Source organism: Thalassophryne amazonica, chromosome 6 (assembly GCF_902500255.1).
Source record: "Thalassophryne amazonica chromosome 6, fThaAma1.1, whole genome shotgun sequence".
NCBI classification, from domain to species: Eukaryota; Metazoa; Chordata; class Actinopteri; order Batrachoidiformes; family Batrachoididae; genus Thalassophryne; species Thalassophryne amazonica.
In genome coordinates, this window is record NC_047108.1 from 102,401,999 (window position 1) to 102,411,929 (window position 9,931).

Here is a 9,931-nt window from a genome sequence, read left to right on the forward strand (position 1 = left end):
ATCTCTGCAGAGAAATCGTCAAACCTTTTCAGGTAAACTCTCAGCTGTCTTTGTGCTTTCCGCAGCTAAGCTTAAGTTGTAACGTACTTTGCATCTAAGCTGGGAGCTGTTAATCTGTGATTTTGAGTTTGCAGCCATATTCACTTACAGCCGAGTTGGAGGAAGTTGGGAGGAGTTGGCGTTTTCTGCTCTGCTCTCCTGAACTCGTTAAGTGTATATTGGGGTCTGCACGAACACTCAAAGGAATTGTGAGATCAGGAGGTGGAGGTGTTTTCCCACCCGAAAAGGAACTGCTTGCTGACTCTTTTGCTGGGTGTGTGCACTCACACCCATTATTAACTGTTTCTGTTTCCTGCCAGCAGTACCCGATCTGACAGCTGGAGACGGTGGCCACCTGGGGACTCAGGACTTGGCGGCTCCAGGGTGTTCCAGATCCGTTGGCAGTGGAAATAGTGTGGGTCCCAACTCTTCTCTGGACGGGCATCTCCTATCCTCGAGCCTGCCCACACGACACCAACTTTGTAATTGACTGTAGTGTAAAACTGTATCTGTATTCCGTTGTGCACATTTCACAACATTAAATTGTTACTTTTTGCATTTCCATTGACCATTCATTTACGCCCCCTGTTGTGGGTCCGTGTCATCACACTTTTCACAACAACCACAATACAACAAAATTAATACACCACAACAAAATTGGCTGGCGCCGCTGAGTCACGTGAAGGCACAACAACAAAAGACCAGAGGGGGGAGGGTGCGCTGCTCCGTGTTGTGTGACACAGCGCAGCGCTGCTCTTACAGACAGAGAGTAGACTTTGATGAATCTGCGTGCGCAGCAGTCAGTGCGTGCGGAAGAGAAAAAAAGCTTGAGTATCGACCTTTTTACACAAGGATGGTTCAATATCAATACCAGCGTTGGTATTGATATTATCTATATTAGGATTGAGCCACCCACTCCTAACTTTTGGACTATTTTGATTCCAAAGGGACATAAAAGAAGGTGAAGAGAAGTTAGTCCTATACACCCTGAACTTCACTGGTGCTGGTACTTCTACTTATATTAGAACATTAATATAAAAAACATAAAATTTTTTAAATTGCCAGCAAGACTTTTACTGAGGTATATTCTTTCAGACGAGAGTCCTGTTTAAGGTAACTTTAGGAAATAATGATTCATTATTTCATTATTTATGCAGCTTTATTTTAACATTGTAACGCTGACATGCTGCATTTGACTGCATTTGAAGGAAATACCGATAGCGTTAACGTATAGACAAACAGTTAACGCTAACAACAGTTAATGCTAACTGCAGCTAATGCTAACTGCATCCTGAAACATTACCTCCATGTCGGTAAATCCTGTAATTGCTGTAAAATTTTCATTACTGGATTATGCTCCCCTGAATTGTTATTCAGTTCTACACTGAATAACAAATAATGTTTAAACTTCCTGCACAGAAATTATATTTTCCACGCTTTACCTTTCAGAGGAAACAAAGTGGGACCCAGTGAGGTGAACAGGAGACTTCTATATTTCCATTACTGATGACATTCAAATGATCATTTTACATCTCATTTTAACTCATCATAAGCACATACGTTGTCATGACTACCGTCTTTGTTTAATCAAAAAAATCTCACAGTAGTAAAATATTAATCATGAATGAGTAAACGCAATGAATTTTTAGTGGTCTTCCAACTACGTTTTCTAAACAGAGATCTAATAATAGTTTGGTGTTGTGTGTTGGGGGGTTTGGCTGGATGTTTTTGTGTTGTTTTCTTTTCTTTGCTCTCCAGGTGGTATGTAAACTGGTTTTTGTCTGTGGAGAAGGTGCTGGCAGAAGAGTCCTTCACCCTCATCAGCATTATTAGCTGCACCTGTGGAGGATGTTCACGTGCAGGCCTACTGACTCGCAGCACCTGTGGATGATGCTCACGTGTAAACTTAAAGACTTTCAGCTGAAGCAGATAATGAGATGGCGTTCTGCATTTAAGCCATGAGTGGTTCAAGCAGAATTGCCGGGAACTCGACCTTGTGACGTTCGTTTGTGAGACGCTGAGGACCGCGCCAGGGTTTGACACATCGTGCCTGTGAAGGAGGACGGGTGAGGGATACATGCTGTCAGCACACATCAGAGGTGATTATTGTCTGAATGATCGTTAATGGTAATTTGGCATTTTGTTATGCAGTATATTTGAACATTGATGAGAATTGTGCAGTTTGCTTCTCACTGCCGTGGCGTACGGACTGATGATCCTCCACCTGTTGTGAGAAGCTGCTCATTTACATAAAGCTTAAATGTGTGTGCCTCTGAAAGATATTTGCTGTAGCTCTGTTGACTTACCTCACCTTTTCCATCCTTCCCAGAGTCAGTTTGTCGTGTCCACCTGGGGGGTGTTTGGCGGTGAATCTGAGTGCAGAAGCGCCGAGGCTTCGATCCTTTTGGGCGCTGGAGAGCGCGCCGTCCTTCACTCTGCCAGACAAACCAAATATTTATGTTGTACACTAATTATTGCACTGGAGGGGAAATAAAATCGTTTTGTTTGTGGAACCGCTTTCTGGTTATTTAGCATTGGGTTTGGTCAGACGTTGGTCCGCTCCTCAACCTGCGTCTGCACATAGCAGTTTGGGGCTTTTTTTCTTCTATCTAACTGAACTTTTGTACTACTGCAAACTGTTCTTACTACAGATGAAATGAGTATTCATCAAGGTATGAAACAGATGAGGTGGAATTAGTTACAGTTTTTATTGATTGCTTTGATGCAACAGTCAACTCAAAATCCACATTTTCAAAATAGTTAATACAGAGACCTAAACAGTGCCCCCAATGGTCAAATTGACACATTTTGTTTGCAAAAGGCTCTAACTGTGCCAAAATATTTAAAATAAGGAACAAAAGCAAATTTTGCCTTCAAACAGCACAACTTGCCCACAGGTGTATGAGTACTTACAATCAATCATAACTTAATGGACAACAAAATACAAAATACAAAATACAGCACTCAGAGTGAATCAGTGCACCACTGGTTGACATTGTAGCCCATAACTGTTACATGCTAGTGCCGTTTGCTGCCTTTTTGCAAAAAATGGATCCAGAATCAGATATGCTTTGATGCAAATTTTATTGATTCCTTTACATTTTTCCAGGCTTTTTCGTGGCTGACAACTGAAATATTCCTACGGAAAGAATGTAAATCAAAATACGTAAAATCAATCAATCAATCAATTTTTTTATATAGCGCCAAATCACAACAAACAGTTGCCCCAAGGCGCTTTATATTGTAAGGCAAGGCCATACAATAATTATGTAAAACCCCAACGGTCAAAACGACCCCCTGTGAGCAAGCACTTGGCTACAGTGGGAAGGAAAAACTCCCTTTTAACAGGAAGAAACCTCCAGCAGAACCAGGCTCAGGGAGGGGCAGTCTTCTGCTGGGACTGGTTGGGGCTGAGGGAGAGAACCAGGAAAAAGACATGCTGTGGAGGGGAGCAGAGATCGATCACTAATGATTAAATGCAGAGTGGTGCATACAGAGCAAAAAGAGAAAAACAGTGCATCATGGGAACCCCCCAGCAGTCTACGTCTATAGCAGCATAACTAAGGGATGGTTCAGGGTCACCTGATCCAGCCCTAACTATAAGCTTTAGCAAAAAGGAAAGTTTTAAGCCTAATCTTAAAAGTAGAGAGGGTGTCTGTCTCCCTGATCTGAATTGGGAGCTGGTTCCACAGGAGAGGAGCCTGAAAGCTGAAGGCTCTGCCTCCCATTCTACTCTTACAAACACTAGGAACTACAAGTAAGCCTGCAGTCTGAGAGCGAAGCGCTCTATTGGGGTGATATGGTACTACGAGGTCCCTAAGATAAGATGGGACCTGATTATTCAAAACCTTATAAGTAAGAAGACGAATTTTAAATTCTATTCTAGAATTAACAGGAAGCCAATGAAGAGAGGCCAATATGGGTGAGATATGCTCTCTCCTTCTAGTCCCCGTCAGTACTCTAGCTGCAGCATTTTGAATTAACTGAAGGCTTTTTAGGGAACTTTTAGGACAACCTGATAATAATGAATTACAATAGTCCAGCCTAGAGGAAATAAATGCATGAATTAGTTTTTCAGCATCACTCTGAGACAAGACCTTTCTGATTTTAGAGATATTGCGTAAATGCAAAAAAGCAGTCCTACATATTTGTTTAATATGCGCTTTGAATGACATATCCTGATCAAAAATGACTCCAAGATTTCTCACAGTATTACTAGAGGTCAGGGTAATGCCATCCAGAGTAAGGATCTGGTTAGACACCATGTTTCTAAGATTTGTGGGGCCAAGTACAATAACTTCAGTTTTATCTGAGTTTAAAAGCAGGAAATTAGAGGTCATCCATGTCTTTGAGTAAATCCATTACTGTAGGCCTATAAGAAATTAGGAAAATAAAAAATCAATCTTTTACAAGAACAAAAATCTTTAGTAGGCCTATACTATAAGAGAATAGATTACAGTAAGAGTACAGTACAATTGATACTCTGTTTCTTCTGTCTTGACGAATGGGACACATGGCCTCATCCACATCGCATTCAATGTTCTCTCTGGCAATGCAGCGAGGGAAAAACCTTTTGGCCTGCCTGATCCAGTCTTGGCATGCCCCTGCATCAACATCTTGGGCTGCAGCAGTCACTGCATTGAGCAAGGGCATCTGATCATAGGGGCAATGATCATAAACCTTCCATCTCCAAGCACTAAAGAATTCCTCTATCGGATTCAAAAAAGGGGAATACGGTGGAAGGAATTGCACCATCATCTGAGGGTGGACTGCAAACCACTCATTTACAATACGAGAGTGGTGGACTGCTACATTGTCCCATATGATGATGAACAGTGGTAAGCCAGGCCTCAACAGCTCTCTCTCCTGACCTTTTTTTCTTTAGAGAATAATGGCGCTTGAAGCCGAGGGGGTACATCACGTCTTCATTTATGTAGATGAGGCCGGCTTCAATCTGTGTAAAGTCAGGAGACGAGGAAGGAACCTCATTGGGCATAGGGCCACTATTGCAGGTCCAGGGCAGAGGGGCACCAAAATAACTATGTGTGCTACCATCTCCAATGATGGCGTCCTGTGCCATATCCCCACCACTGGCCCCTACAACACCGAGCGCCTCATAGCATTCCTGAATGCTCTTCATGACATGCTGATCCTGCCTCAGGAGAGAGAGCTGTTGAGGCCTGGCTTGCCACTGTTCGTCATCATATGGGACAATGTAGCAGTCCACTACTCTCGTATTATAAATGAGTGGTTTGCAGTCCACCCTCGGATGATGGTGCAGTTCCTTCCACCATATTCACCTTTTTTCAATCTGATAGAGGAATTCTTTAGTGCTTGGAGATGGAAGATTTATGATCATCACCCCTATGGTCGGATGCCCTTGCTCAATGCAATGACTGCTGCAGCCCAAGTTATTGATGCAGAGGTGTGGCAAGGCTGGATCAGACAGGCCAGAAGGTTTTTCCCTCGCTGCTTTGCCAGAGAGAACATTGAATGCGATGTGGATGAGGCCATGTGGCCCATTCGTCAAGACAGAAGAGACTGAGTGTCAATTGTACTGTACTCTTACTGTAATCTATAGTATAGGCCTACTAAAGATTTTTGTTCTTTACTGTAAAAGATTGATTTTTTTTCCTAATTTCTTATAGGCCTACAGTAATGGATTTTACGTATTTTGATTTACATACTTTCTGTAGGAATATTTCAGTTGTCAGACACAAAAAAGCCTGAAAAAAAGAATGTAAAGGAATCAATAAAATTTGCATTCAAAGCATATCTGATTCTGGATCCATTTTTTGCAAGAAGGCAGCAAACGGCACTAGCATGTAACAGTTATGGGCTACAATGTTAACCAGTGGTGCACTGATTCACTCTGAATGCTGTATTTTGTATTTTGTTGTCCATTGTGTTATGATTGATTGTTAAGTGCTCATACACTTGTGGGCAAGTTGTGCTGTTTGAAGGCAAAATTTGCTTTTGTTCCTTATTTTAAATGTTTTGGCACAGTTAGAGCCTTTTGCAAACAAAATGCGTCATTTTGACCATTGGGGGCACTGTTTAGGCCTCTGTGTTAACTGTTTTGAAAATGTGGATTTTGAGTTGACTGTTGCGTTAAAGCAATCAATAAAAACTGTAAGGTCTACTACAGACTGAGTGCAAGTTGAAGATTTGTGTGAATAGTAGAGAAGCTTGAATCTTCGACTGGACTGGGTTGCTTGACGTCAAGCAACCCAGTCCAGTCGAAGATTCAAGCTTCTCTACTATGGAAACCACCTGGACAACTGAGAACATTCACAGAAAGATTTGTGTGAAGAAGTGTCAAACAGGTGCTTCAGTGATTGCATACCGATCAGATAGTTTCTAATAGCTGGGAACATATGGTTTCTGTTAGGTTACCGTAGCTAAAACAACTGAGTTTTGAATGCTTGAATGACATCTGTGTTAACTGGTTTGAAAAAGGGTGGGGGAAATGTGCCAATTCAATAAGAATGGGTTAACACATTTGCAAGAGGTGTCTTTTGCTCTGCTGAGATGGTGATGATGAAGACTGAGAGATTCCCAGTTTCTTCAAACGGGTCAAAGCAATCAATAAAAACTGTAATTAAGGAGTGTGCTCATCTGCAGAGCTCTGGTGGGGAAACGCTGCCCCCTGCAGGCAGTCTGTCTCCAGCCGCAGTAAATTTCATGTTGAAAAACAATTTTAATTTTTAGGAGATTTAACTGTGGTCTGATTATTTTCTGTAGTTGTAATGGCAGACAGGGTTGTTGCCTTTTTTTTTTTATCCTGATTATACGTATAATTGTGTCACAAGTAACTTGTTACTCTTTCATCAGAAATGCATAATAGTGTTTGAGGCATTTCAGAACTATCAGCTTGGGACTCCGACGAGGCCGGTCACATCTCCTCCACTCTCCCTTATCTCTGTTCTCTGCCTTTGACCTTCAAGTCCCTACTTCACCAGACTGTGAATTCCTCAAATTATATTGGATTCTGGATCTATTGGACTACTATTGGATTAACCATGGAATTGATCTGCTGGTCTCTGAACGCTATTGACACCATTTTTTCTACAAGAAGGTCAAGACCGGGGGATCCAACCTGCCCAGATGGAACGCATCCTGCAGGCTATGTCCTTGACTCCTGGAGTTCCTGGCTTGTTGCATGCTTGGCGCCTTTCTCCGTTGAGGACGTTGAGGATTTATTCATTTTTGGTCTCATGGTAGCAGGGCTTGTACTTTTTGGCTTATGTGCTGCCCTGATCTACCGGAAAATTGGCAAGACGGTGGCATCAAGAACCACAGCCCCTCATTTATCTGTCATGATTAAAGAGGTTGGCAAGGCAGTGCATTCTCAGATTGTGATGACTCTTGAACTCAGACGCAAATTGGATGACATCTTGGAGCAGATGCGTGCCTTGCAGTTGAAGCTGAAGATTTCAGAGGCCGGTGAATATTCTTAATTCATAATTGGGAATATTCTTAATTCATAATTGGGATTTGGTTGTGCAAGTAGAACTGTTAAAAAGTGATTTCAGTGATGTAACAATAATATTACAGACTTATCAAGCCTGGAGGTCAAATTGTCCGACTGTCTTCTCCAGAGGGATTTGTTTCGGCCTGGGGAACATTGGCTGTTTCTTATCTCATCTCACAAAGAAAATAAACTGCTTTTCACAGGACTGAAGCATGTTCCATTCCCTTCCCCCACCCCCTCCCTCCCCATCAACACCTCACCTTTCCACCAACATCATTCCTTCCCCCTTCGACGGGGGCAGTGCAGTTTTCTTTGCAGCCCACGCCTCCCCCCACCAAGCTGTGGGTGGCGCATCTCAGTGTTGCTGCGTTGCCTTCACCCACTTGCCTCAATTTGGATAAGGGACTTCTTCAAACTTAGTGCACATAAACAATGTTAAATGTGTATGTGTTGCCTTTAATTCTGATGTGTGCCATTATTACGGTAAACAAGTAATAACTGTGGACTAATTGCTGTCTGAGGTAACTGGAGTGTAAACGTAATTTCTCCACTGTGAGATCAATAAAGTATATCTCATCTAATGTTTGATTTTGGTTCATTTGGCTTTTTGAGTGTTTTAAACTAGTGAATCGTTTTCTGAAGCAACTGCTTCATTTAGTGTGTCAAGTGTTGCAAAACTGAGACTCCTTTTCTGAGCCATTTCTTTTGGTTAGTTTTTTAAAAGTATTTTGAAACAGTCAATAATTCTGAAGCAATTGTTTTACTATACCATTTTTGAACATTTTGAAACACTGAATCAATTTCTGAATCAACGAAGCCCCAGTCTCCACTAGATGTCACCACCATAGTGCTTTGAACATTTTGAGACATTTTTCAGAACCACTTTTTTTCTGTTCAGGCCAAATTTACTAAGATCCCAGATAACGAGTGCTAAATTGCGTGGGCAAGCCAAAAATGTCTGAGCTGGGATGGAGACAGTTTGGCGAGTGGTTTACGCAGACTAATTGCACAATCGATAGCGCACGGTAATGTATGCAAAAGATGATTTTAAATGTGCTAATAACCTTAAGCGCAAAATTAAATTCAATCAGCCACTTAGAGACATTGTGCTTTGTTATGCACCAGCTCTGCCACATAACTGAGCGTGCTCGCGCGTTGGCAAAAATAAAAATAAAAAAAAATCTGCTATTTCAAGCATTTATTGTTCTATCCGCAATATTTAAGCAAACAGGTAAAAAAAATTATATACTGCATTCTGCCAAAGGAATGCACAAACCAACAACTGTGCATGCAAGCACAAAATAAACCATTAACTGTTTAATATACCCAATTAATGATTTATTTTGTCTGTACAAGAAGGCAGCAGCATCTCGGCTGCAGGAACAACATTCTGGAACAGCAGTCTGTCAAGTGCAATAAGTTAATGCCAGTATTTCAAATGCACAAAATACAAAAGCAATCAGCAAATTTAAATCAAATTTCCTTTTGACCTTGATAAATCGCATTGGGTCTGCAAACCTCATTTACAAAATCAGCTTTTTTTGTTTGTTTTGTTTCTGAGAGTGCTATGGTGTTTCTGCACTTTTTTATGCATGCAAACTTTAGTAAATCTTGTGTTCTGAGAATTTAAAAACATTTTTTTTCATTATTTAATTGATCCATTTAACACTTTGATTGCTTCCAAACACTGAATTATATTCTAAACTGTTTCAGTGTTTCTAGCTTTTCTAAATAGGGAATCATTGTCTGAAGCATTTGGATCAAAGTACCAAACCATTTCAATTCTACCATCAAAGCAAGTCTGGGAGTTTGCAGAGGTGCAATATGTAGCTGCATGCACCACATCAAGGAACTGCCTTGGATCTTGGGTGGCAACCACCCAGGCAGGCTAACGGTCCATCTCCACCTTTATATCTGTATATCTTTTAGCTCTCCCTGATTGTTCAAGGTCATCATAGTGGATTCAGTATAGATCTGAAGTGGGATTTGGCACATTTTATGCTGGATGTCCTTTCTAACGTATCTTGAGTTCCCCATGGAGAACCACACACAGCCTGTGGTCTTCTCAAGCAGGCTCCCTGCCAAGTAATGCAGTGTAGCATACATTCTACCAGAAGACTCAGATTTGAAGTATTAATTCTGAATCATTTAATTAACACAGCTGTCATCTCCAAATAGAAGCAGGTGTTCCTTGTTAGCCATCAGCTCCCAACCAATGGGAAACAGGCGCATTCTTTAAAATGTTAAAGTTCTCACTCACTTCTTGCTGTTTACAAGTCGCTGATAAGATGTTCCCTCCTCCACTTCTCCACCACCATCAGTTGTTCCCTGTCCATTACTTGGGAGTAGGCTCCGGCCACTGCCTTTTCCAGCGGCAGAATTTGTAAACCTCTCAACCCTACTCTCTACCATGATGGG